The sequence below is a fragment of the Hylobates moloch genome, unplaced genomic scaffold (assembly GCF_009828535.3).
Source record: "Hylobates moloch isolate HMO894 unplaced genomic scaffold, HMol_V3 SCAFFOLD_13, whole genome shotgun sequence".
NCBI classification, from domain to species: Eukaryota; Metazoa; Chordata; class Mammalia; order Primates; family Hylobatidae; genus Hylobates; species Hylobates moloch.
In genome coordinates, this window is record NW_026652288.1 from 17,880,400 (window position 1) to 17,907,195 (window position 26,796).

Genomic DNA, 26,796 nt, shown 5'->3' on the forward strand with positions numbered 1-26,796 from the left:
TTCTCAAGGATTGGTGGCCTCATGTTCTCTTCTCCCTTCTCACAGATGTCTTTCCAGAGCATCTTGCAGCATGGTGCAGTGAAAAGAGCATAGGATTTTGAGGCGGATAGGCTTGGACTTGCAGTGTGACTCAGGCAAGAAGCTAAGTTTTTCTGAGTTTCACTTCCTCACCTGTAAACGGGTCATAGCACCTATCTTGAGGAATATGGTGCAATTAAATAACATTCAGTTGGTAAATTGACACCTTATTGTGCTATTATAATTGGCCTGTAGTTGACAATTTTTTTCCAAGAGACCTTGCTATTTACTATGAATTAGTAAGCAATTGAATTCCCTTTCACGTGATATATTCAGCTTTACTTTTCATCTTTGTAAGAAATGTTTTGTTCTCAGTCAGGGTTATTTTCATCACCATAGGAAGGCCCCAGAAGTAATTTTTCGGGGGCAGAGTGACCTTCTTCTAGCTCCTGAAGGACATAGATACTCAAGGAAATGCTCAGTTGTTCTTTCACCAAGTACCCCTCCAGTGAAACTCTTGACATCTGTTTCCTGAGTGGACTAAAAACAGTGCTGGTTTTCTACCTTTCCGCAGGAGCAAGGACATTTCTTCCTTCCTGGTTCTCTCCTAATGGGCAGTACACATTGGACGGAGAGTTGGGGGATTAAAGAAGGCGTCCTTTAAGGACTTCATCACAACCATGTAATGATTAAAGAGGAACATTGAATAATTTGAAGGCAAATATACAAAGAATATTTCATTCATTCACACAGCAAGCATTTCTTTGGAGCCTTTTAGTGCCAGACATCAAACTAGAAACTAGGATAGAGAAACTAGTCAGACACAGTCCCTGCCCCAGAGAAGCTCATAGTCTTCTGTAAGAGATAGATAAGTAAAAAGACATTTGCAAACTTTCTAGAAGGTGTTAGGGTAGAGTTAGGTACAGCATGACAGTGGGTGTGCAGGAGATGGCATTCTAACCCAGGCTTCCTTCAAAGATGTAAAATTAACTGAGTGAGAGTTGGTCAGGATGTCACAAGGGCATCCCAGTAATAGAATTAACCCGCATTGCCAAGTCAGTCTTAAGCCAAAAGAACAAAGCTGGAGGCATCACGCTACCTGACTTCAAACTATACTGCAAGACTACAGTAACCAAAACAGCATGGTACTGGTACCAAAACAGAGATATAGACCAATGGAACAGAACAGAGCCCTCAGAAATAATACCACACATCCACAACTATCTGATCTTTGACAAACCTGACAAAAACAAGCAATGGGGAAAGGATTCCCTATTCAACAAATTGTGCTGGGAAAACTGGCTAGCCATATGTAGAAGGCTGAAACTGGATCCCTTCCTTACACCTTATACAAAAATTAATTCAAGATGGATTAAAGACTTATATGTTAGACCTAAAACCATAAAAATCCTAGAAGAAAACCTAGGCAATACCATTCAGAACATAGGCATGGGCAAAGACTTCATGTCTAAAACACCAAAAGCAATGGCAACAAAAGCCAAAATTGACAAATGGGATCTAATTAAACTAAAAAGCTTCTGCACAGCAAAAGAAACCACCATCAGAGTGAACAGGCAACCTACAGAATGGGAGAACATTTTTGCAATCTACTCATCTGACAAAGGGCTAATATCCAGAATCTACAAAGAACTCAAACAAATTTACAAGAAAAAAACAACCCCATCAACAAGTGGGTGAAGGATATGAACAGACACTTCTCAAAAGAAGACATTTATGCAGCCAACAGACACATGAAAAAATGCTCATCATCACTGGCCATCAAAGAAATGCAAATCAAAACCACAATGAGATACCACCTCACACCAGTTAGAATGGCAATCATTAAAAACTCAGGAAACAAAAGGTGCTGGGGAGGATGTGGAGAAATAGGAGCACTTTTACACTCTTGGTGGGACTTTAAACTGGTTCAACCATTGTGGAAGTCAGTGTGGCGATTCCTCAGGGATCTAGAACTAGAAATACCATTTGACCCAGCCATCCCATTACTGGGTATATACCCGAAGGACTATAAATCATGCTGCTCTAAAGACATATGCACCCGTATGTTTATTGCGGCACTATTCACAATAGCAAAGACTTGGAACCAACCCAAATGTCCAACAATGATAGACTGGATTAAGAAAATGTGGCACATATACACCATGGAATACTATGCAGTCATAAAAAATGATGAGTTCATGTCCTTTGTAGGGACATGGATAAAGCTGGAAACCATCATTCTCAGCAAACTATCACAAGGACAAAAAACCAAACACTACATGTTCTCACTCATAGGTGGGAACTGAACAATGAGAACACTTGGACACAAGAAGGGGAACATCACACACCAGGGCCTGTTGTGGGGTGGCAGGAGAGGGGAGGGATAGCATTAGGAGATATACCTAATGTAAATGACGAGTTAATGGGTGCAGCACACCAACATGGCACATGTATATATATGTAACAAACCTGCCTGTTGTGCACATGTACCCTAGAACTTAAAGTATAATAATAAAAAAAATTAAAAAAAGAAAAATTCATAGAGGCAAGATGTGTATAATTGTCTGGGGCTCAAGATCCATGTTAATGAGCAACAAGAACTGAGATTGGAGAATGAGCGAGGCAAGATTTCACAGAATGGTATTTACCGTGATAGTGGTTCATTTATCCTGAATATAATAAGATGTTATTGAAGGTTTTTAATTCATTTATTTCCTTCTTCATTGCTCCCTTTACCAATATTTGTTGAGTAGGGGGTCCTTCCTTTGAACCCCTACTCTGCATTTGACAAAGAGTAGAGGTTAGGAGGAAGAACCTGTATCCAAACCACTTGGGCTCAAATCCCTTTTCTGCTACCTGCAAGCTCTGTGATCAGTGGAACAGTTTTTTAACCTCTCATTGCTCCAGTTTTCTCATTTGTAAATTGGACATAAGAATAGCACTCACATTGAAATATTGTAAGATTAATTTAAGATACTATATATAAAGCATTTAGAACAGTTCCAGACTTATGAACATCCATACATCGTTAGCTATAAACCTATGTCTGACAGGTTCTGGTGACAAGCAGAGAAAGGCACCATCTCTGCCCACCACAAGAATGGAGTCCATGGAAGCTGGACTTTCTCCATGCTGTGAAAATGAACATACCCAATATTATGGGTTGTGTGCCTTGAATGGGATACTATGGAAGCACTCAGGAGAGACTTAGACTTGGGAGACCAGAAGGGGCTTTTGGAAAGAAGTGTTGTCTCAGCTTGAACCTAAGAAATGAGTAGAAATTAGCTAGACAAACGAAGCAGAAAAATGTCAACAGCAAGTCACAGTAAATATGCATTTCAAAATGCTTCCTCTGGCAGCAAGTGTAGGGTGGACCAGAAGGGGAGGAGTCTACAGTCATGGAGGACCATTAAGAGGCTCTCCGTAGGAGTTGCCTACAGCTCATGGGGCAGGTGGGCCAGAGGTTGTTATCCCTCTTAGATAAAAGAGACAAATTCCAATGGCTTCTCATGCTGTCCACTTGGTGACTGAGCCAGGGTTAGACTCTACCTCTCCTCATTATTATCCCACCAGTTCTCAAATCCTCTAAAGGGATTTCATTCCTACATATCCTATAGTAGACTCTCACAGACAATGGTATGAGCATTGGTAATTTTGCACAGGAGGATCCTGCCGCTTGAATAACTTTCTCCATATGAAGCATGTGGCTATGGTTACCATTTCACAGAACATCTCAGATGAACATACAGACTGTGTACAAGTCCTAAAATCTCACAGTCAAAAAGAGGAGAATAAGATCCGTTTGTGGCCAAAGGACTATATCATTTTAGAAATGCAATTCTTATTGTTGCCTTTGAATATTCTTCTTCTCACTAGCCAAGAAGTTTTCTGCTTGCCCTTCCATAATGTCATTTTTGATATCGAAGTTTTGATTGTTGGGTAGGGCAGACAATGAGGATGACATGACATAAGTGTTCAATAAAATCCATCCAGGTTAGTGAGTTCCATTGCAAACATGTCCCTGGAGCTGGTAAGGCAATGCCACTCAGATATGTGCTGTCTACAGGTTTACAAAAGTCTTTACAGAAATAGTAAGTAGACCCCTAATAGCAGGACTCCTAATCTGGTGTCCTTTCCACCACAGTTTGCTGTAGCATTTATGTACAAACTATCACAGGATGCCACCTCCGCTGTCAGCCCTGTGGTTGGTGGGTGTGACATTTCTGTGTCTTTCTTATTGTTAAGTGCAGTTGATATTCAGAACATTCTTCGTTAATTTGTTTAACACAGATAAACTGCAAAGATGAGGAAAACATACTTGCTTTGACCCATCAGGAAATGTTTATTTCCTTACATTTACGTTTCCCTTAAAGGTATGAGCTACTCAGGGGTAAAGTGAGTAAATTTAAATTTGCATTCCAATGTCTTAAGCTATTTCATCGATTCTTCCAAGAACATCGAAACAATATTTTTCCTTAATTCTGCTAGTTTGCTCAGGATTATAAATTACTAATGCTCCTAAGAAATCAATAACCTCCCAAAGGAGATAGAAGTCAGGCTTTGAAATGTTACTACTAAAAAAAAATTTCCCACCAACATCTAGACAATAGGCCAGTGAAGTATGTGAACTACCTGTGTCATTTTCACAGTGTGAATACAAATTGTGGAGGAAGATGGAAAAAATCATGCCTGAAAGCTCAGGCTGACATGTTTTGTGTGTTGTGGCTCTTGCATAGGCCAATTTGCTATTGGACAGGTCGTTAGCAGAGTGATCAATAAGAACTACCACATACCAGCTAGCTTTGGTTTTTAGAGTTATCAAAGCAAGGGGTTGGGGTAGGAGAGGATGTTGGCTAAGATTGCAGGCTCTCTCGTTAAAAATCCTGTGGTCGGCTGGGCGCAGTGGCTCACACCTGTAATCCCAGCACTTTGGGAGGATGAGATGGGTGGATCACGAGGTCAGGAGATCAAGACCATCCTGGCTAACACGGTGAAACCCCGTTTCTACTAAAAATGCAAAAAATTAGCCGGGCATGGTGGCACGTGCCTATAGTACCACCTGTTCGGGAGACTGAGGCAGGAGAATCACTTGAACCCAGGAGGCAGAGGTTGCAGTGAGCCGAGATGATGCCACTGCACCCCAGCCTGGGCAACAGAGTGAGACTCTTGTCTCAAAAAATAAAATAAAATAAAAAACTTATGTGGTCAAAGCCCTGCCTAGCCACTTAATAGTTGGGACAACATATGTAACACATTTTCTCTCTGCCTCAGTTTACTCATCTGTGAAATTATGATAATAGCTATTATAGGGATTAATTAAAATAATGCATTTGAACACTTAGAACATTTCTGGTACAAAGGGCACACTTAATAAAATAAATTCTTGCTATTATAATCAAGTTTGCTTTAAATATATAAACATAAGCTTAGTGTCAACGTGAGAGTTACTGTAGCTCAGGCTTTTCATGTCATAAATGAGGAAATATTAACGTTGAGTGAGCACTCTGCTGGTGTCCATTACAGAGCTAGTTTTATTTTGCAATATTTTATTTATTCAGAATTTGAAAAAAAATGTAGAATAAAGGAAGAAACAAGTTAATACGTGTCCATAATCTTTAAATTTAGTGAGCTTAAAAATTTAATTGCTTTTTAAATGTACCATCTGTTGTTCCATATAGGTGAGTTTTTTTTTTAAAAATGAATTGTCATAACTTACTGTTTTGGAACTTCTTAAAAACGTGTTTTAATTAATTTTGCTGTATTTAAGGCCCTGGAGCAAGCTTTTTGTGATGCTTCTATGGCACCATTTGCCAACTGGAAAAATGACCCTGCTCTGCACACAGACCTGTGTTCCTGTGGGCAGAGACTCCTCTGTCACGTGAGATGTAACCTATGCCATTCTGGGGCACTGGGCAACATGCTGCCTGGTCACGGACACCAGCTAACCATCCCTTTGTCACCAATATATCAAAATCAACAGCTTTTACACCCTTGGGCCTGAATAACATTCATGTTGGGAACTGGCCTCCTTACCTATCAGCAATCAGTATGTGGCATTTCTGGCTTGAGGTCAGGAGATTCAGGCTTTTGAAAGTTACTATTTGTATTGTATATTCCTCTCTATGTACAAATTTCCTGGTGTTTACATTGTTTGAGCTTTTGGAAACTCCTCTAGATTCTGTCTTGTAACTGTCAGCTGTTAGTATTTCAGGTGGATGTGGGTATTTATCTTAAAAATTTTCCCAAGCTGGTGGTGGTGGGAGAACTAGGCACTCTGAAGAATAGAACAAAAAATTTTGGCCTGGGATTGAAGAGACAAACTTTAGTTTTCATCTTTGAACAATCTCTGTAAACGGGAATACAAACATGAATGTCAAATGGTCCTTGACTTAGGGAGTTCGCCACTTAGTGGGCAAGACAGGTGTGAAGATAAAAGCCATGATGGAGCCCAGGGTTCCATGGGAACCTGAAGGAGAACCCGACTCAGAGTGGAGGGAAGCACGGGGAGGATTCCTGAGAGAGGAGAGGCCTGAGTTGAGCTCTGAAGGGAGAGTAGAAGTTTCTTGAGCAAACCATAGGTGAGGAAGGCATAGAAGAAACAGTGTGATAAAAGGGAGAGAGAAAATAGAAGTAAAGTAGAAATATTAGAAAAGCTGTTTCTAAAGCCTGGAATATGTGCAGCCTGAGGAAAGATGAGTCCAGAGAATGAGGACCTTATTTGCTACACCAGGAAGCTTAGGCTTTGTCTGGTAACTGAGATCTCTCAATCAGTTGTAAACAGAAGAGTGCCATGATTGCATTGCATTTTGGGAATATCTCTGGTATCTGTATGGGAAATTGATTATACAGTGACCATGATGGGCTAGGAGGGACATTTAAGATACTGTTCTCTTTGAGGCCTAAAGTTAAGCAGGAATGATGGGGATGAAGGATAATGACACAGAATATTTAGTTGGTAGAATAAATGGGATTTGATCACCTATTTCATAAGAGGTGAGAGAGAAGGAAATGACCCAGAGGTCTCCCAGGGCCCGATATGCAACAAGGTGGATGGTGATTCTAGTTTCTGGATAGGACACAGAAAAGAACAAGAGGAGGAGGCGAGAAGAAGCAGAAGCATGGGGAGGTGGTGGAGCAGGAAGAAGATGAGAAAGAGGAGGGGGAGGAGTGAGTTTGGGGAAAAACAATGAGTTCAGTTTTAGACATGATGAATTAAATACATCTGAAAGGATTTCTAGTAGGCCTTTGGGGTATGAGAGAGCTATGGTAGAGATAAATATTTGCGAGTCATAGTTAGTGATAAATAAGTCATATGCATGAAATCACCCTGGGAGAGAGTATAGAGTGAGTGAGAAGAAAGATACCAATAAACCACAGCTACATACAGTCAGGTGTCTAGGATGATGAAGTCCCTGGAAACTACTTATCACAGGAAATTTAAAAATAGCTGGGACTGTTCAGCTTAAGAAGAGAAGAATCAAGTGATTATAAAAATATCTGACTGATTATAAGAAATATATGAATACTTTCATGCAGTAAATGACAGGCTTATTTCACAGACCTAAAATGAAGCCGCTAGGTAAAAGTTGCAAAATTTGGTGGTGTATATAGAAAACTCTTTGATGTATTTGAAATGGTCAGCACTAATACCTTGTGCCATAGTGAACACTCCATTAATAGAATTGCTTAAACAAAGGTGGAGGCTTATCTACTCAAGAAGAGATAGAGCAGTGACTCCTAAACTTTGCTAAATCCAAATAACCTCAGGATCGTCGATAAAAAACGCAAACTCCGAAGCACCACTCTACAGCTCTACAGTGTTTGGACCAGGAATATTCAGGAATATGCTACATATTTGCCCAGTGATATTTATATTGCAAGATTGGCATGGTCATGGAACAGTTTTGGACATCACTATTTAGAAAGTTCTAGATTTTGGATGTGTACCTGTAAATTGTGTGTGTATGTTTGTGTGTGTGTGTGCATGCACACATGTTTACATATGAGTGAGTCATGAAATAGAAATTATTCCAAGTTTTCTTCTAATCCTTCCAAAGGGAAACAATTTTATGCATCTAAGGTTTAAACCATGCTTCTTTTGTGTTCTCTCACAGTGCAAAATTGCCTTAGGTTGAAGAGTGGCATATCCTTACTACACCAAAGTGGGCACATCATACTGCTGAAGGCTCTTTGTGAGGATGACAAACTTCTTTGAGCAGCGTTTACATGTCTCAGAGCTTCTGCTCTGTCTCCTGTGGTTTACAGAGGATTAAAAATCTGTTCCACATAAACTGTCTCTACCCAGGAGGACCAGATGGCACAAAAATGACCCTTCTGAAGCCATCACTTCTCAATCTGGCTTCTCTATCCAAGACCTTCTTACATCACAGCATCTTCTTTAACAAGATCATCTCTCATTACAGACAGTTTTTGGGGCTCCTAAAGTAGTGTTTACTATACTCAGGATTCAGATCTTAGCCTGTATCTTCTCATTTAAAGCGCAGGTTCCTGCAGGGATCCATATTATCCTTTTTTTTTTTTTTTTCCCTGCAGTATGTACACCTGGCAAGGAACTAAATGCAGAGTAACTGCTAAAAAATATTTACTTGCTGATTCTTAAATGTTATTGTACCCAGGGAGATAGCATATTGAAACCGATTCCTTTCTCTTTTAAAATTGATAGAACTTACTATTACTCATTGATTTTGAAAACTTAAGGGAATTTGCTTGCATTTCCAGTAGGAGATTGGATCTAACAAAACAAATTGAAAACCACATATAAAAATGAGTCATCTGTTTTTTATTGAATACACATTTTCACGTTAAACATCTTTAATAGTTTACATGCATTCCTGCTAGCTTTAGAAATCAAACATGGTTTACGGATTCAATTTAAAATCTTTCATTGAAAGGAAATTCATTTTTAATTTTTATTTTAATCATTTAAATATTTAAAGATGTTGCCTGTGTTCTCCAAATTTCTTTTAATCATACTGGGTGGGTCTACACAGGGGCTTTTGAGACAATGTGCAGTTTTATTAACAGGCTGTTGTAAAGCAAATGCATTTTCCAGCATGGGAAATGCATTTTTCAGCTTCTAGTTTTGCTTTTGAATTTAATAAAAGGTACAAATGAGTCCTGCTTTGATGTGCTCATGAGGAGGTTCTGTTACTACTGGGTTGAACACAGAAGGATACAAATGCCTTGATATTTAGCATTCAGTGAAATCATGTTTCAGCTTCGTGCTTTGGCTCAACCTACCTCCGTTGTCTGGCATTTGCCATTCTCTCAAGCGATAAAATTAATCTGCAGTAATTCACTTGGAGTATATCGGGCTCTGAAGATCTATCAGTGGATAGGATCTATCAAGTATCTTTGCTTCCAGTCAGATGAGGGATCCAGGTTGACCTGGCCTGGGCTTCAAACAGGCTTGGGTTCCAAATTCAGCTCTCCCATTTATTATTTATTTGTGACTTGAGTAGTGACTTAACTTCTTTGAGATTCCATTTCCTCATCTAAAGTAAGGTTTACTCTGCAGAGTTGGTGTGTGGCTCAGAGATAATACACGTTTGGCTTATACAAGTTCCTTGGTAAAGTGTCACACTTGAAAAAGTCAGTTTCTCCTGAGAATGAGAGCCCCAAAATAAGGAGATGCTGTGTGGACTGAAGAGAACCTCGGTTTATCCTTCATATATTTCATGTCCTTGTTTTAATGTCTAAATGCCCATTATGTATGTAAGAGGACAGCTCTGTAGCCATCTCAGTTCTTAAAGTACAGAGATTTGGGGATTCTGAAAGAGGAAGGGGCTGATTTGCCTGTGAACAATGAGTGAGATAACTGCGCTCTGTACTACTAAAGTTAACTCACCTTCCCTTTCAAGAGTAGATTCTGTGCAGAGATATTCTGGGACACGGATGTTGCTGTGGCTCCTCTCCAGCCCTTAACTGGGCTGGACATTGCACATGCTGTTTGCACACTCTGATCAGAAGACCAGTCTTACTTTTGTGATGAGGTAGAGATGAGATGTATAGGTAAATAGTGAAGTCAAGAGTGCTGGTAAAGATCCTCTGTCACCATTAACACTATCCTATCTCCTCTGCCTGTCACCTTTAATATTGCCTTGTTACCTTTAAAAGGGAGAGCAGGGCTTTTCTTTCTTAGTTAGAAACAAGGATGTAAATAATTTCATCCAACTAAAAAATTAAATTCTACTCCAACTTCTCCTTTTTATGACCATTGTTCTTTAAAGGAATAAGGTCATCATTCAGAAGACATGTCTCCCAGCGTCTGTGACAGCATTTCTTCTGGTGCAAGCCATCTTTAATAGCCTTCTGATTTTATAAATTGACCCAGTTTAGGGAATGAACAGTTATTAAATGTCCACTATACCTGGCATTACATTAGGCATGATGCATTTCTGATCTCATTCAATATCCACCACAATCTTTTAAGAGAAGGGGCATAAACTGCATTTTTATATCTGAGAAAACTGAATCTATGAGTTTGCAAGAAGCATGGCCAAAACTATGTAATGAGAGAAGGAAAAAGTTGAGATTTAATACCCAGTCTGTGGTTCTTTCCATTACATAATCCTGCCATCCACTTTTAGGAAGAACTAAGGTACCCTGCATGTTCACTGCTTCACCCCAACTCGAGTGCTTGCACTTTCAAAACTTGGCCAAGTGACCCAAACATCTCAAAACGCATTTTTTAATTGTTGTGATTTTTAAAGTGCTGAAGCATTGGTGTCATTATTATTTTTTTTTTTCCCAAGACAGAGTCTTGCTCCATCACCCAGGCTGAAGTGCAGTGGCATGATCTCAGCTCACTGCAACCTCTGCCTCCCAGGTTCAAGCGATTCTCCTGCCTCAGCCTCCCGAGTAGCTAGGATTACCGGCATGCACCACCACGCCTGGCTAATTTTTGTGTTCTTAGTAGAGATGGGGTTTCACCATGTTGGCCAGGCTGGTCTCGAACTCTTGACTTCGTGATCCACCTGCCTCAGCCTCCCAAAGTGCTGGGATTACAGACGTGAGCTACCACGCCCAGCCCTGGTGTCACTATTTTTGACCATATGCATAGTCTATATCTTTTATTTATCAATATCCATGGGAAGATTAGAAATATAGCATTAAGAAAAGAGATCTCAGAAGCATAGTGCAGTGGAAATATTCAGACTTTGGAATTAGACATGCATTCATTCCAGTCATTATCTATTCAACCATGAGCATGTTGCTTGATCCACCTAAGTCTCAAGTTCTTCATATATAAAATGGGAGAAGTGGTAAATGTCTTACATGACTATTATAAGAATTAGACAAGATAATAAACATAACATCACAGAATCTGACACATTGAGACATGCTTTAAGTAACAGACCTTATATTAGGACCATTACCTTCTTGTTATCAACATGGTAGCTTTAAATATATGTATAATGTGTACAGATAAATAGTATTCAAATACAATTCAAATTGTTCCTATTTCATACTAGGCTGTAAGCACCTGGACACAGAGTCAAAGCTGTGTTGTCTGCCACTGTATTCTCAGCCTTTAGCAAGTACCCAGCATATAATAGGTCCTGAGTAAATATTGGATGAATTGTGGATGAACAGTAATTTATGACACCTAGGTTCATGACTTAGGAATTTATTGGGCACTCATCAATTTCACAATGTATAAAATATAAACCTGGGGCTAGAAAATCTACAAGGTTCTTAACATATAAGATGGAACATTTGAAAGTTGTTCAAATGAAACTCATGAGGTATTGTGAGCATCAACTAAGTACATTAAAGCCAAACAAGAGACAGAACATCACATAAAACCAACTCACTTTCCTTTGATTATCCATTCAATGGCAAGAGAAAACATAATGACTTTTCAAGAGTGAATTTGAGGTCAACTGTATTAATTGAAAAAAAAAACCCGTCCATCTGATGGATGTGAAATGAAATGTAGATAATGTATGCTTCTGAAAGAAATGATCCAAGATGCTGAGAAGGGTATTCTGATTTATTAGCCACCTTTAATGAGATGTGGATAGGAAGAATGAGTTGGTCAGCATTACTGAACAGAGTGCAGACACACGTTTGCCCGATAGGTCTGAGCTGGAGTTTTGCTGACTCAAGAGCAAACAAAGATCTACAAAATATTCATAGTTATTGTCCTACTATTATGTTTATGGTCCAGAATTTTCTTATTGATTGTACTTTTTAGATATCCTATGTACACGTATCATCTTTACCTTATTATATATTATATTCTTTGAGATCGGGGATGACGTGAGCAGTTTTATGTATTCCTTACAGTTTTAGTGTAGTCACAATGACACTGAAAACTTTAAAGCAGGTATAATTACTTCCACCTTGTAGAATATTTCAGAGGTATGAATGACCCTGAAACGTAAACACTTACCTTGGTGCTCGGCAGTTCAGTGAATAAATTTACTGTTATTATTCTTGTTAGTATAATTATTGGTATGCCAACAACATATTGAAGGTTTGCCCCCTTCATTTAGTCATCCTTCTTAAAGATCTTTTAATAGAATAGCAGAAATTAGGGAGGCATAAGTGGAGGAGAACCATAAAACAAATATTTCCACTGATGATGTTCTCATATTTTCTGCACTCCCTAGTACTTTATGCCCTGGTGTATTATGTCAGCGTCAAATAAATTGGCTAATTAAAAGCCCTTAATTTGCTTCCTCCTAAAGAAGGATTGTTCCCCTCTCTGATTTGAGTCACTGACATATTTGGGCCTTGCTACTTCACTTCTTGATGAAGACGATGTTTTCTAGTGTATGAAGCTTCCCTTAAGCAGAAGTTTAAGTACTGCTCTCCCATCTTACCCTCAGCCCTCACTGGGAATGAGACTTTGCAATGTTCTATTTCTGACCAGGATATGTTCTCTGGAATCTATTACTGGATTTCTTTTCCTCTGTGTATTTGAAACTTAGGTGTATATCAAAATAACTTTGCCATGAAAAGCAGCATATTTAGTACTTGTAACTCACTTTAATTCAACTTTACCTCAACTCTTTTGGAGAATATGATAATGCAATTTCATGGATCTTATTGCTTTATTTTAGAGTGTACATATTTAAGTACTTAGAACTATTTAAAAGAGATGCACATAAAAAAGTGATAGATAAAAACATACCACACAATGACATTTTGTTGAAAAAATTATAAAAAATTAATTATGGGAAGAGAATCCTTTTTGATTTATTATTTTTTCTCCTCTTATTATAACTTGATGCTCAAATTGCACAAATAATTTTGACATATTTGTTTGACATGCAGGTGTTGTATCCATCACAAAATACTTATTCCTTTCTTTCACTAGTATTTTTGAAACCATGGCAACAGAGTATATTATTGCCTAGTCTAGACTGTCACAGGAGAATGCATTGCTCTTTTCATATAGTGAAATTCTGTTTAGGGAATGATCCAGTCTCAAGAAAACCAACCTATGTTTCACCCAGACAGCCTTTGTGTTACAGCAGAGCACTCAGCTGTTGAATACTGCCCACCCTACATATTTTCCCTGCATATGCCTGGGGAGCAAGGACATTTCCAACTAACTCTTCCCTGGGGTGAGTGTCTGTAAATGGGAAGGCAAAAGAGGTAAAGGACATGTTGAGTACTAAGGTTTCCCCTTACAGAACTTAGAGTAAGAAACGTGGTATATAAATGATTCAGCTGAAGTTAATAACCTAAGGCATTGGTGCCTTTTGGAGTTAGAGTCCGTTTGGAATAAGTCTGCTCCTGCCCTTCCACAATGTCACCCTCTGAATGATTTCAGTTTGTTCTTTTGGCACAGGCCCACGCTTAACGTGCATCCGGGAAAACTCCACTGAAAAGTGGAATTCGAAGTTCTATGGACATTCAGGATGTTTGGTGGTTTTGAATTACTCATGGGATAATATCCTCCAGACCCTGATTATTGAATTTTTTAAATGTCCATTTTCTGCTTTATAGAGAGTCTGGTATACATTTCCCAGGTTACGATCTGGTAGAATTTTTTATGAACATCAAGGACATCTCATTACATAGGAAAACTGAAGGCAGTATTTGGAAGGTTGTGGAAGCTCAAAAGTCACTTGCTTGGTTCTCTTTCCTGGCTGCTTTAAGACCCCCTACTTCATACCTGCACACTTAGCCCACAGAAGGCTCTGCTACTAATACTATTCCCTGTGATAGCTACTGGTGGATGGGGGCGGGCAGAGTTCCAGCTAACATTGAGGTGAAATCTTTATTAATGTCACTATGATTTGCTTTTCCTGTGCCCAGTGTTCCATCTCATCGCTGGGAATTCTAACCAAGTTTGTTTAGTTGTAAGAAAGAGTGATCTCCTTCAAACACCTCAAATTGTAAAAATAAAAGTGAATTATTCAAAACCAACAGTCATCAGAAACCACAGCAACTTCAGCAGCCAGCTATTCTTCTGTGCTCCCTCAGGGCCTTCTGCTTTCTGTTTATAATGGCATCTCTGCTGTCTGTGAACCTATTTCATTCTGTACTCACTGCTGACTAGTGAGTGTCCTCTAGTTATTCATATTTTTTGCTTCCTTATAATTCCTCCCTGCAAGGGAGGCTTGCCTTGGTCTTCGCTTTACTTCTGGGCATCCTTTCTGCTTCTGACGCTACCAATAGCTAAATACTTTTCAGCTATTTACTTCTTTACATTTCTCATAAAGGCCCTGTTACGTATTTGTGCAAGGCTGCAAGTTTCTATGTAGTTGCTAACTTTTCATCCTTGAATCAGGTGTCTATCCTTGATTCAATCATGGTTGGACGATGGAACAAAGGTCTTGTGGTACTAGCCATGGTGATTCCATCCATCTCTGTCACTTGGCAGGGATGTGGGTGGCCAGTTCCCTTAGAAAGACCAATATGTTGTCAGCAACAAGAAGCACACTGAGCCATGCCACACAGGTTCGAAATACCATTGTGAATTTGGCCTATTGAGTGCAATTTTCCTCATCTGTAAGTAGGCTAGTGACAGTATCTCAGGGCTTTTGTAAGGATTGCAAATGTAAGTGAGTAGCAGAACGTTTCCCATTTGCAATCAAGAACTCTATGATTAGTTGAAGTAGAAGTGTTATTAGTAATAATAGTTCTATAATTTTAGTACTAATATTTGTAGTGATAACAATAGTATTTCAGTAGTAATAGTTATAGCATTTGTAATAGAAAGTAGTAGGAATAGTGGGAATAGCTAAAAAGAATGAGTTTAGTGGAGCTCTGGCCAGGAGGAAAAGCTGTGTCTTTTTGCTCTTGCTATGTTTCTACCTCAAAGACCCGGCCAGAACTCCAGTTTTTCAGACCAGGTCAGCAAGTGACGAAAATAGAGCTCAAGCAAAATTAATAAGGGAGAGAGAACTGATGTCTTTACTTTTATAACTGAAGAGTCAAGGCATAGTCTGGCTTCAGGTGGTGGGTCTAGAGGATGAACGAATGTCGTAAGTATTCTGTGGAGACCTTTTATCTTTTGGCTAAACTTTCCTGTGGGTTGATTTTACTCTTAGGTAGACTTTCCAGACATAGCAGTAAAGATGGCCAGTGACATATATAATTTTATCTTTTTAGCTATTCATCCTAGAGGAATAGTGCATACCTTCTACTCACCAGGCAAGCACAACACCTATAGAAGACTTCATTCTGGCCGGATGCTCTGACCATTCATGAATCTGTTACTATGGCCATGATCAGTGGGAATTGGGTACTCTTGCCTGATATGGGTTTCTAGGTCTGAAAGTGGGTTGTGGGAAGACTTAGTCCCACTTAAATCACATGGAGTTAAAAATGGAATTAAAATGGCTAGAAGATCCTCAATAGCAAGTGAAAAATAAGAGCAGAAAAAGAGCAGGTATCTACCTCACATGACTTACAAGTTGCTGTAAGGTTTCCAGGAGATGATGCATACAAATTGCTGTATCAAGTAGCTGCCTTATAAGTAGATATGCGATTAACAGTTATCCTTACATTTTTCTTCCATCACATTTCTTATTGTTATGTCGCATTTGGCCTCAGCCCCACTTTTTAAAAAAAATCATATTCCTTGGTATAAATTAGATGACTACTTGGCATTGATTTTAAATATCAGATAACAGTGGGTTGAAGCCTTAAACGTTTCTTTTTTTCAACCCAAAAACTCTGACCTGAGGCCTTGTTAAAGGCTGAGACATTGATTCATGTTCTGAGTTACATAGCTCCAAGCCCCAAAGTCAACTCTAGCGTCTCTGTCTTGCCTGCTTCTGCTCCTCTGTCAAACAACTTCTTGAACATTTTCTTGTTTCTACCCCTACCCTATATATTTTATGCATTTCCTCCACCTGTTTCTATGGCTAATACCCAAATTCAAGCCTTCATTGCTGCTGCTGCTTCTTTTTTTTCATTGTTGTTGGTTTCTTTTTGAAAAAGGAGGTAAAATTTATATAACTTAATCTACTTAAAAGTATGCAATTCAGTGGCATTCAGTACATTCACAATGTTGTATAGTTATTGTCTCTATCTACTTAAAAACATGGTCATCATCCCAAAAGGAAGCTCCATACCTATTAAGCAGCCACTCCCCTTACCTTCTTTCCCGCAGCCTCAGGGACCAACTAACCCACCTTCTATCTCTGTGGGTTTATTTATTCCAGATATTTCATATAAATTGAATAATACAATCTGTGATTTGTGTGTTTGACTTCTTTCACTTAGCATGCTGTTTTCAAGGTTCATCCATATAGTAGCTTGCATCAGTACTTCTTTCCTTTTTATGGATGAATTGTATGGATATGGCACATTTATAAAAATTCATTCATCCATTGATTTTCCATTTTTTTAACCCTTACCTTGGCTATTGGTAGAGCCTCCTGTCAGGGCGTCTCTATTGCTTAACCACAAGGAACAATGTTCACTTTGTATTCTGTATGAATAGCATTTCCTGGGGAGATCCAACACAGGGACTCTATTCCTAACCAGAAGCTTTGTCACGTCTTATCTCAAATGCATGGCAACTATGCTGTCTTTCTACCTTCCTAAATCTCATTTTTGATCATATCACCCCTTACTCTAAATCTGTTGATGATTTTCTATTACTTGTTTGTCAGTTACAATAATAATAATAGCTATAATCTATTCAATGTTTGCACCAAACATTTTCCATACTGTTTACATGAATACACATTTCATTATCATATATATGTATATATATTTTTCTCATTCTGTAAGTGAGGAAACTGAATCACAGCATAATTAAGAACTTTTTCAAGGTCACACAGAAGGAAAGTGTTGGAGCCAAGATAGGAACTCTACCAGTAGCAAACAGATCCTAAAATGACTCCCAGTAATCTCTACCTCCTAGTGTTCATGCCTTTCCATAATCCTCTGTTCTTGAGTGCTGAATGTACCTATGATTTGTTTCTAACCAGTAGAAAATGACAGAGGAAATATTAGGATGGGATGGGATGTCACTCTTGTGATTGCGTTATGTTGTATGAGTCTGTATTTAGCAGGCTAGAGCTAGAGACTCCCCTTCCAATCTTGATGAAGTAATCGGTCATGTTGGAGAGGCACACATGGCAAAGAACTGTAGACAGCCTCTAGGACTTAAGGGTGGCCTCTACCCTCCAGTCAGCAAAAAGCCAGGACCCTTAGTCAGGGAGTTACAAGGAACTGAATTCTGCCAAACCCTTAAATGATTTGGGAAGCAGATACTTGCTCAGTCAAGCCTCTAGATGAGAATGCAGCCTGATGAATGTCTTGATTACAACTTTGTGCTGGGACCCAGTTAAGTCATGCCCAGAGTCCAGATGCATGGAACGTGTGTGATAATTAATGTATGTTTTAACCTATTCAGTTTATGGCAATATATTACACAGCAATAGCAAATGAATGTAGATTCTGGTAGCTGAAAGTGGAATACTGCTGTAACAAATACAAAAAAATAAGACATATTGAGGAATATGAAAAAGATTAAAGCGTTTTGAACAGACTGTTAGTAGAAATCTAGATTTGGAGGACACTGCTGATGAGGACTCAGAAAGAAATGAGGAACAAGTTATTGGAAACTGGAGAAAGAAGTATACTTGTTATGTACTGACAGAAGCATAGCAAAATTGACTCCTGCATTTAGACAGAAGCAGAGTTTGTAAATGATGAGTCTGGATCTATAGCTATGGGGGATTTCTCATTTATTTATTAGAGACAAGGTCTTTCTCTGTCACCCAGGCTGGAGTGCAGTGATGTAAACATGGCTCACTGTAACCTCAAACTGTTGTACTCAAGCAATCCTCCCACCTCAGCCTCCTGAGTAGTAGGGACTACAGGAGCATGCCACCACACCTGGCTAATTTTCAAATGTTTTGTAGAGACAAGGGTCTTGCTATGTTGCCTAGTCTGGTCTCGAACTTCTGACCTCAAGTGACCCTCCCACCTCAGGGTGCCAAAGTGCTAAGATTACAGGCGTGAGCCACCATGCCCAGCTGCTAGGGCCACAGCTCTTCTCCCCTCCTCTTTGCCTGCAATGTGGTGAGCAGGGGGCATGTTTCAGCCCTATTTGTGTTACAGTAGCTTTTTTAGTCTAGATTAACCTAGTGTGGCAATAAAGCTCCTCTTCATCTTGCCCACTCTTCACTTATTTGCATACCTTATTCTTCCTGGTCACAGGACAAGGACTCAGATGAAGAGAAGCTTTATTGAGCAATAGAACAGCTCAGAGAAGACCAGCAGTGGGCAGCTCCTCTCCATAGCCAGGGTGTCCCGATGAGTGTTCAGCTCCTAGCAGAGAGGGTAGTTCCTCTCTGCAGGCAGGTTCTCCCAACAAGTGTTCAGTTCTCAGCAGAAAGAGCTCCTCTCTCCAGCTAGTTGTCCTGTCATCTACAGCTCTCAGCAGAGAGGAGGCCCTAGAATGGTTGGCTCCTCTCTGCAGGCAGGTCATTCCATCATCTCTGCAGCTCTCAGCAGAGAGGAGGCCCTAGAGTGTTTGGCTCCTCTCTACAGCTGGTCATCCCATCATCTCTCCATCCTCTGCTCTGCTCTGGCAGAGCCCAGAACTTCTGTGGGCCTGAGAGGGGAGGAAGTGCATGCCAATTGGTCCATGGGTGGCCATGGGCAGGCCGGAAAAGGCACCACAAGTCCCCAATCTGGTCCATGGGGCAGGCAGCCCAGCTTCCATCCTTCAGGCCCTCCCTGGCTTGAACTGGGGCCTCAGAGGGGACCTGTCCCCTTCCACCTAGGAGCCTGTCTGCCTTCTGCCATCATTCATAGTGCCCAGGCTGCTCGCACCGAGGGACACCTTCAGGCCAGGGCCAAGCTGCCCTCACCCCCCCTCCTTGGCTTCCCTCACCCTCGCATTTGTTGGTGCCCAAAGTCTGGAGGGGGCTGTAGCGGCAGGACCCAAGCATGCACACACCCAGGCAGGCTGTGACAGCACCTGAGCTTGGCCCCAGCCCCACTCGGAGATGGGAGCAGATGCTGCAAGTTGGGAGAGGCCAGTCAGTGGGAGCAGGCACATCCTAGCCTGGGGGGGATCAGGGCTCCTGCCCATGCTACTGGCTGGTTTCCTGAAGTGGGTACAGCTCCTCGGAGCATGGCCCCAGCTCCAAGCCCTGGGTCTGGGCCCTGTGTTCTGTGTGCAAGTGCAGACCCACCTGGGGCCCAGCTCCACCTCAGGGCCCCTCTCTGCCCAACCACATTGCTGTCCTGCCGGGCTGCTCCCCTACCAGCAGGTGACCTGGCCTGTCCCCATTGCGGTGGCCCCAGGGGACTGTGTGCCTCCTCCTCAAGCCCTCCCTGCAGCAGCCAGTGCGATGGCAGCAGCCTCTTGAGGCAGTGCACAGCTGCTATCAGTACTGGTACAAAAACAGACACATAAATCAATGCAACAGAACAGAGAACCCAGAAACAGAGCCACACACCTACAATCATATGATCTTTGACAAAACTAACAAAAGCCAGCAATGGGGAAGGGATTCTCTTCAATAATTGGTGCTGGGATAACTGGCTAGCCATATGCAGAAGAATGAAACTGAGTCCCTTCCTTTCAACATACAAAAATTAACTCAAGATGGCTTAAAGACTTAAATGTAAGACCTCAAACTGTAAAAATCCTAGAAGAAAAGCTAGACAATACCCTTCTTGACATTGACCTTGGCAAAGAATTTTTCGCTAAATCTCCAAAAGCAATTGCAAGAAAAACAAAAATTGTTAAGTGGGACCTAATTAAACTCAAGAGCTTCTGTGTAGCAAAATAAACTATCAACAGAGTGAACAGACAGCCTACAGAATGGGGGAAAATCTTCACAAACTGTGCATCTGACAATGGTGAAATATTCAGAATCTATAAGGAATGTTTGTGCATTTTTAAAACTGGGTAAACTGTTTGCTTTATTATTAGTGAATTTTCAAAGTTCTTTTTTGAATAGAAGTCTTTCATCAGCTACACTCTTTGCAAATATTTTCTCCCAACCTGCGGCTTGTCTATAATATTCTTAACAGCCTCCTTTCAAGAGCAGAAGTTTTTCATTTTGATGAAGCCAAAAAAAATGCAGATTTCTGGATTTGTCTCTTTGTGAAGCTCTATTTGTCAGGTCCTGTGTCCTGCAATTCTAGTTGACTTGGTCTCCCCTGGATCTCAGCTTTTTTTTTTTTTTTTGAGACGGAGTCTTGCTCTGTCGCCCAGGCTGGAGTGCAGTGGCGCGATCTCGGCTCACTGCAACCTCCGCCTCCCGGGTTCACGCCATTCTCCTGCCTCAGCCTCTCCGAGTAGCTGGGACTACAGGCGCCCGCCACCACGCCCGGCTAATTTTTTGTATTTTTGGTAGAGACGGGGTTTCACCGTGGTCTCGATCTCCTGACCTCGTGATCCGCCCGCCTCGGCCTCCCAAAGTGCTGGGATTACAAGCGTGAGCCACCGCGCCCGGCCCTCAGCTTTATTCTCTCTACTCAAGGAGTCTAATGGACTCTGCTTTGTTCCTCACTCCCTGCAGTGTGGCCTGGAAACTATCCCAACACAGTGTTCTGAGGAAGTGCTAGGGATTACTTCCCCTATTTCCCAAAAAATCAGTGTCCTGCATTAGTTTATGACCAGTGTTCAGAAATCCATTGGTTCACATATGATTTTGGTCTTCAGATTGTTTCAAGCAAGAATGTGAATCCAGCCCATGTGGCTCCATCTTAATCAGAAGTAGTAGTTCTCAATCATAAAGTTCCTGAATGTAGGGAACAGGTCTTTCATTATCTATGTCCTCCACCACATGTAGTAAAATACCTTGCGTATGCTAAATATTTGTAGAGTAATTGAAATTTGCTTAAAAAGTGTAAACTAAAATAGTGTCACAGCTTCTTTGTGTATCCATAGCATCTTTCTCTTAAAAGTAGAGTACAATGAAATGAAAATTCAGGTTAGTTCAAATCCTAGACTACCAGGAATTTAGTTACTGATGCTTTGGCCATTCACCCTCAAGGCAGATCTTTATAGCTACAGAACATTTTACATTCTTTGTAATTAATGAATAAACATTATTATTTTACTGTACTAAAATCAATAACAAACTTAATAGCTTTTATACAAAATTGTTTTAATGATAAGCAAATGGCTCCTAGATAAGTTATTCTTTTCAACTTTCTTCTGTCAGTTTTCTTTATCTGATTTATTAACTCTTCAGCATGAGAAATACAAGAGTTTCAATGTTTTTTCCTTTTTAAAATTCATAAAGATTCAACCATACTGACCTATTTAATAAATTGAATGACACATAGTTAACATCCTAAAAGGCATATTCTTAACCAATGTTTTATTATTGGGATAAAAGGCAGAAAGTATAACCTGGGTTTTTCTTTTTGTCATTTTATTTGAAGGATGGGATGGGTATAAGGCAATATACTTAAACTACATGTTGTTTTTCAGGTAAGTTTGTTCAATAAATGGCATGTATTTCCATTACCTAACATAAGGTCTAGCATATAGTAGGTATACAAAATTGATAGTACTATTTATTATTACCAACATGATCATCATTATCAGTATTAGTGTTATTGGCTATACTGACGAGTTGTAGTGATTCTATTTAATTTTTAATACACATTTTGCATTCATTTTGTGCTGTGGCAGGGCTGGCTACCAGGGCTTTAACTCCTAGGACTGTTCACCTTGTCTCTCACCACACAGCTCTCACACAAGCTGTTTTCTCTGTCTGAAAAACCTGTCTCCCTCTTCTCCTGGTTACTCCTATTCCTCCTTCAGCTCTCAGACTAAGTGTTACTTCTAGAGGGTAACTTTTCAGAGCACCTAGTCTAAGTCATATTTCTTTACTTATACACTCAAGGAATTGTTTTGTTTAATCTTAATTTGGAACAATAGATTGATTCACGGGACTATCTGGTTAATAGCTGTCTTCTCGACTTAACTGCAGGCTCCATGAGAGTACAAGTCTGGGTTTTGTGCACCACAGTGCTTATCACATAGTAGGTCATCATTAAAGTATTTGCTGATATGCAAGAAATAAAGATGAAGGATAAAAAGATTTTTGATGTAATTCCACACCTCCCAAAAGCTACTCATGCACAAGAAGGCTTGTATTTGTCAGTTTTCTGTAGCTTCTGTAGAAGGACTTGCTGGGTAGGGCTTACTTTTCAGAGCAGCTTTGCAGTCAACCAGGGGGTGCATGTGCTGCCTCTCTTACATCTGGGTTCTTCTGTAAATCCTCCTTATTTGGGTTCTATGATATCTTTCATTTGTTTCCTTATACCTTCGCTGCCAGTAGTATCTCTTCTCTCTTTGATGCTTACTGGGTTTGGATATTTGTTTGGATCAATGGGATGTTGGATGTCCAGCAAAACTGGTTTGCCTCATTTGGGACAAGGAAGCTACAGAAAATAACAAATACAAACCTTCTTGTATTGCTCCCTGGCTGACACTGAGTGCGTCTTAGTCTCCCTGTTCACTGCCTCTCAGTTGCACTGCGCTGAGCACTAAAACAAACTCCCAGGCTCCCTTGCCTTTCATCTCTTCTAATTGAAGACCTTGGGTTTGTAATTAAAATTCCCTTCATGTGCTCATGTTTTGATTACATAGCATAGACTGATATCTTTTAAAATAATATTGTGCATAATAAAATAACATGCACATTTTGAAATCTGTTTTAACTCCATAGTATCGTCATGATGGCAGTATTTTGTCACAATAGCACTTAGACAGTAAGATTTTGCTCTTTTAAATCTGAGAAAATGTAGGTACTTTGAAATAGTTGCCCAATTTTTTACTAATCTCTTCCTTCTATTAGTTTATTTGTCATGTGGCTTATGTTGAAAACCCTGGAGAGCACATTCTAAACTCAATTCTTGCTTTTTATAAAAGGATTAGGGTAGGAGATCTTTACTCTGATTACATTTCATTTTTTATTATTTATTTTGGAGGAAATAGAGTGGAGCACGGGGTGAGACTGGAACAGCATTGGGTAAATACCAGAAGTTCACACAATGTTCCTCAAATTGAAACGTGTCAGGCAATAGAAGCTAGTGAATTACTTGTACTTTATTTTGCTTGTGCACTAACATTTGTTTGAAGGATATTACTTTAACTTACTCTGAGTCAAACATGGTAGTAGATGATTAGAGTTTAAAAAGTTAATTCTACCTTTTCTTTTTAAAGCTCACAGCCTAGTTTGGGTGTGGTTAACATGAATGTAAGGAGGTGTTTCAGAGTTATCAGTGAACTTTGTAAAGTGCTTTTGTATGCTTTTTAGGGGATGGGCTCTGAAGGGAAGAGAGAACAAGAGGAATTTGGCTTCTTTTATTACATATAAAAGAAATCTTCAACTCCTTCCTACCCTCCCTGCCAAGGATTAAGAACTGTTGGTCTAAGATAATACAGAAAATGCAAATAAAAAAACGAAGGCATCCTGTGATAAGTTCTTAAAAGGTGGTATGTACAAGATGTCCTTTGTGCAGAGAGGAAAGGGACCTCGAAACTTTCTGGGTGAGTCAGGGAAGACATCAGAAAGGAAGGGGAGCAAATCTATCTGTGCCATTTCATGGAGGGAGCAGTCACCTCTCCCATCCCTGTCCTCTCTTCAGTCTATGGAGAGGAGAACTTCACAGAGATGACAGTTCCATCAGGGAAGATCTGGGGACTAATACTTCACTCCTTTCCCGACTTACTGATGCTTCCTCATGGTAGAAGCCTCTTATTCTTACTGGTTACATGGTAAATGCCTGACACATACTGAAACATGCTTGCTTACAGGCAGGACAGCTTTGCTTCAAATGCAAAGGAAACAAGCTGAAACGTGCCTCTTGATGATTCATGGGTGATTGCAATAGGGCAGTGGGCTATCTTCTGTCTCCTGCCCCCATGCAGTGAGCACCCCTGGGCCAGAGCTCAGAGCCTGGAGTCAAAAGCAGAACAGAAGCCTGCTGTTCTCCTGTAGGTTCTGTTCTGGTGGCAACTGGGGTCAAGAAGCAGGCTTTCCATGTCCCAGGGAGATGACTGGGTAAGTGTTCTTAACAGTGGAGGACTGAGCAGTGCACATCCCATATTTCAGGTCCCACATGTGGGGATAGAGGGAGGAGGCCCAAAGCCTTCCCTTATTTAGTCATTACCATAGCTCCCTGGGTAAACCTGATAATTTACTTTAGTCCTCATTTAGTTGTGTCTGTTCAACTGGTTTTTGCCCAATGGGTAGAAGGTAGGGAGAGATGAGTGATTAGAATCCTAAGCATTGAATAGTTTTACTTTCTTACATAAAATTTATCACTTATTTTTCATTGTCCACAGTAAAAATTTATGACTTAAACTTAGTCCCTTGAGATCTGGGCCATGCTTTCCCCCTCATCAACTGCTCACATCCTCTATTGAGATTCTTTCATGCACCTAATGTTTGTGCTTTTATAATTTTGCTGACTTAGACCTCTCTGCTTGGAATATTTTCCATCCCTTATCCTTGCCCTACAAAATCCTTTCTAAGATATGTCTGTGGAAATCTTTACAAAAGAAATATTATGTTTATGATAATAACTATTGCTATCCAAAAGGCCTCTCTCCCATGAAGACTTTTTCTGGCTTTCTGTCCACCCCACCAAGTCCAATGACCACTCCAACTTTGGTGAATCCATTACTCCAAGAACAGACTTCCAATGCATCACTTGTACACTTTACTGTACTCACCAATTTACACATCTACCTTCTCCTCCTCCACTTTACATCTCTACTGTCCCACATAGTAATAGAACAAATAAATTATTGAGAGAAAACCGCAAGGCTGAGTATGAATTTGCCATAAGAAAAAGAGGACAGTTTGGGTAAAGTAGGAGTATGTATATGAGGGAGAATGATTTGTGTCCAGGAAATGGCAGTGATATGTAGAAAATGAAGCTAGAGGTACACAGTGGAAATGTGTTATTAAGGACAAGATAGGTCAGGCTAAGAGGCATGAAGCCTAATTTATCTTGTAGATGGTGAAGAGCAAATTATAGGGTGATCAGAATGAGAATCTTACATATTAAAAAAATATGATGATGATGATGACAACAATGATGATGGTGATGATAGCTAAGATTTAGTATTCACTTACTAGGTGCTAAACTCTGTACTAGAAGATTTACTTGCATATCTTCTGTAATCTATCACTATCCCTATGTCCATATAAAACTAGTTTTTATAATCATCCACATTTTGAAATGAAGAAAACAAGATTTCAGAATATTAAGTAATTTTTTTAAACCACATAGCCAGTTAATAGCAGAACCATGGCTTGAATGCAATGTTTCACAGGCCAATAACTGATTACTTTAACCACTTCACTTTAAAAAACAATGTGAGAAAAGATAACACATTTCATTTGCATTCGGATAATCTCAATAACTTGGAACTTCCAGACTGGCCATGTACATTAAATGTCTTGATTTTATTTTTATATTTTGTAAGAGAGTACAGACGAAAACGTCCATGAGATATGTGAAAAACTTCCACAAAATCAAGGAAAACAATTATGTAATAAATGTTTATGCAAAGTTAATAAAAAAATTTTTGATCATTCAGTGATTGCTTGAGATATCAGAACTGGTTATAAACAAATAAACAATACCAGATATTAGACTTTGTGTTTCCTTGCCTACTTGTGCAGCACAATTAGCTGTAATTTGTAAAAATTAAAATATGGGGTCAGCATTCATTGTAGTAATAAAATATCTGGAAACTATCCAAATGTTCACCTAAGTTATTTAAATAAGTTACAATATTACTGTTAAGCGGAATAATTTAAACCCATTAAAAGATTGCTATAAACCTATAAATGCTGACTTTTAAAAGTTGAGCATGTATTATTAAGTGAAAAAAGCAAGTCACGCAATGCATGAAAACATGTTTATACTTTGTTATTTTATACAAAGTGTGAGGACAGTGGCTGCCTCTAGTGACACTAGAGTTAGAGGCAGGAAATTACTTGGTTTATTTTATACCATCCTGTACCACTTGATTTTTAAAAATAACAAAGTGTATTCTTTTTGTAATAACAGTTTAAAACTTCAGTTTTCCTCTAAGAGAAAAACAAATTCCTTTGGCATTTTCTGCATTTTAAGACAAAGTATAGAAAGAGGCTGAGAGGTCTCTTTAACATCCTGTCCAAGTGTTTCCAGATATTACTGGAGACAAAAGTAATATAAATATTTACAAGCAAAACTCTTATCTTCATGGAGAAAAAGACTATTTTTTGTATGACTCATTTTGAATTACCCAAAGCATAAGATAAATGTGCAGGCCTTCCATATAACTCACAAAGACAT

The 26,796-nt window shown here is 39.7% G+C and overlaps 1 long non-coding RNA gene across 1 annotated transcript in view; it reads left to right on the forward strand.

The window, feature by feature from the left end:
* The first annotated feature begins 13,506 nt into the window (after positions 1-13,506).
* The window catches only part of LOC131381078 (uncharacterized), a 61,192-nt gene continuing 47,902 nt past the window's right edge, over positions 13,507-26,796 (forward strand). Inside the window, exon 1 of the long non-coding RNA XR_009209523.1 lies at positions 13,507-13,616. This is a non-coding gene — a long non-coding RNA (uncharacterized LOC131381078). The remainder of the gene's footprint in view (positions 13,617-26,796) is intronic.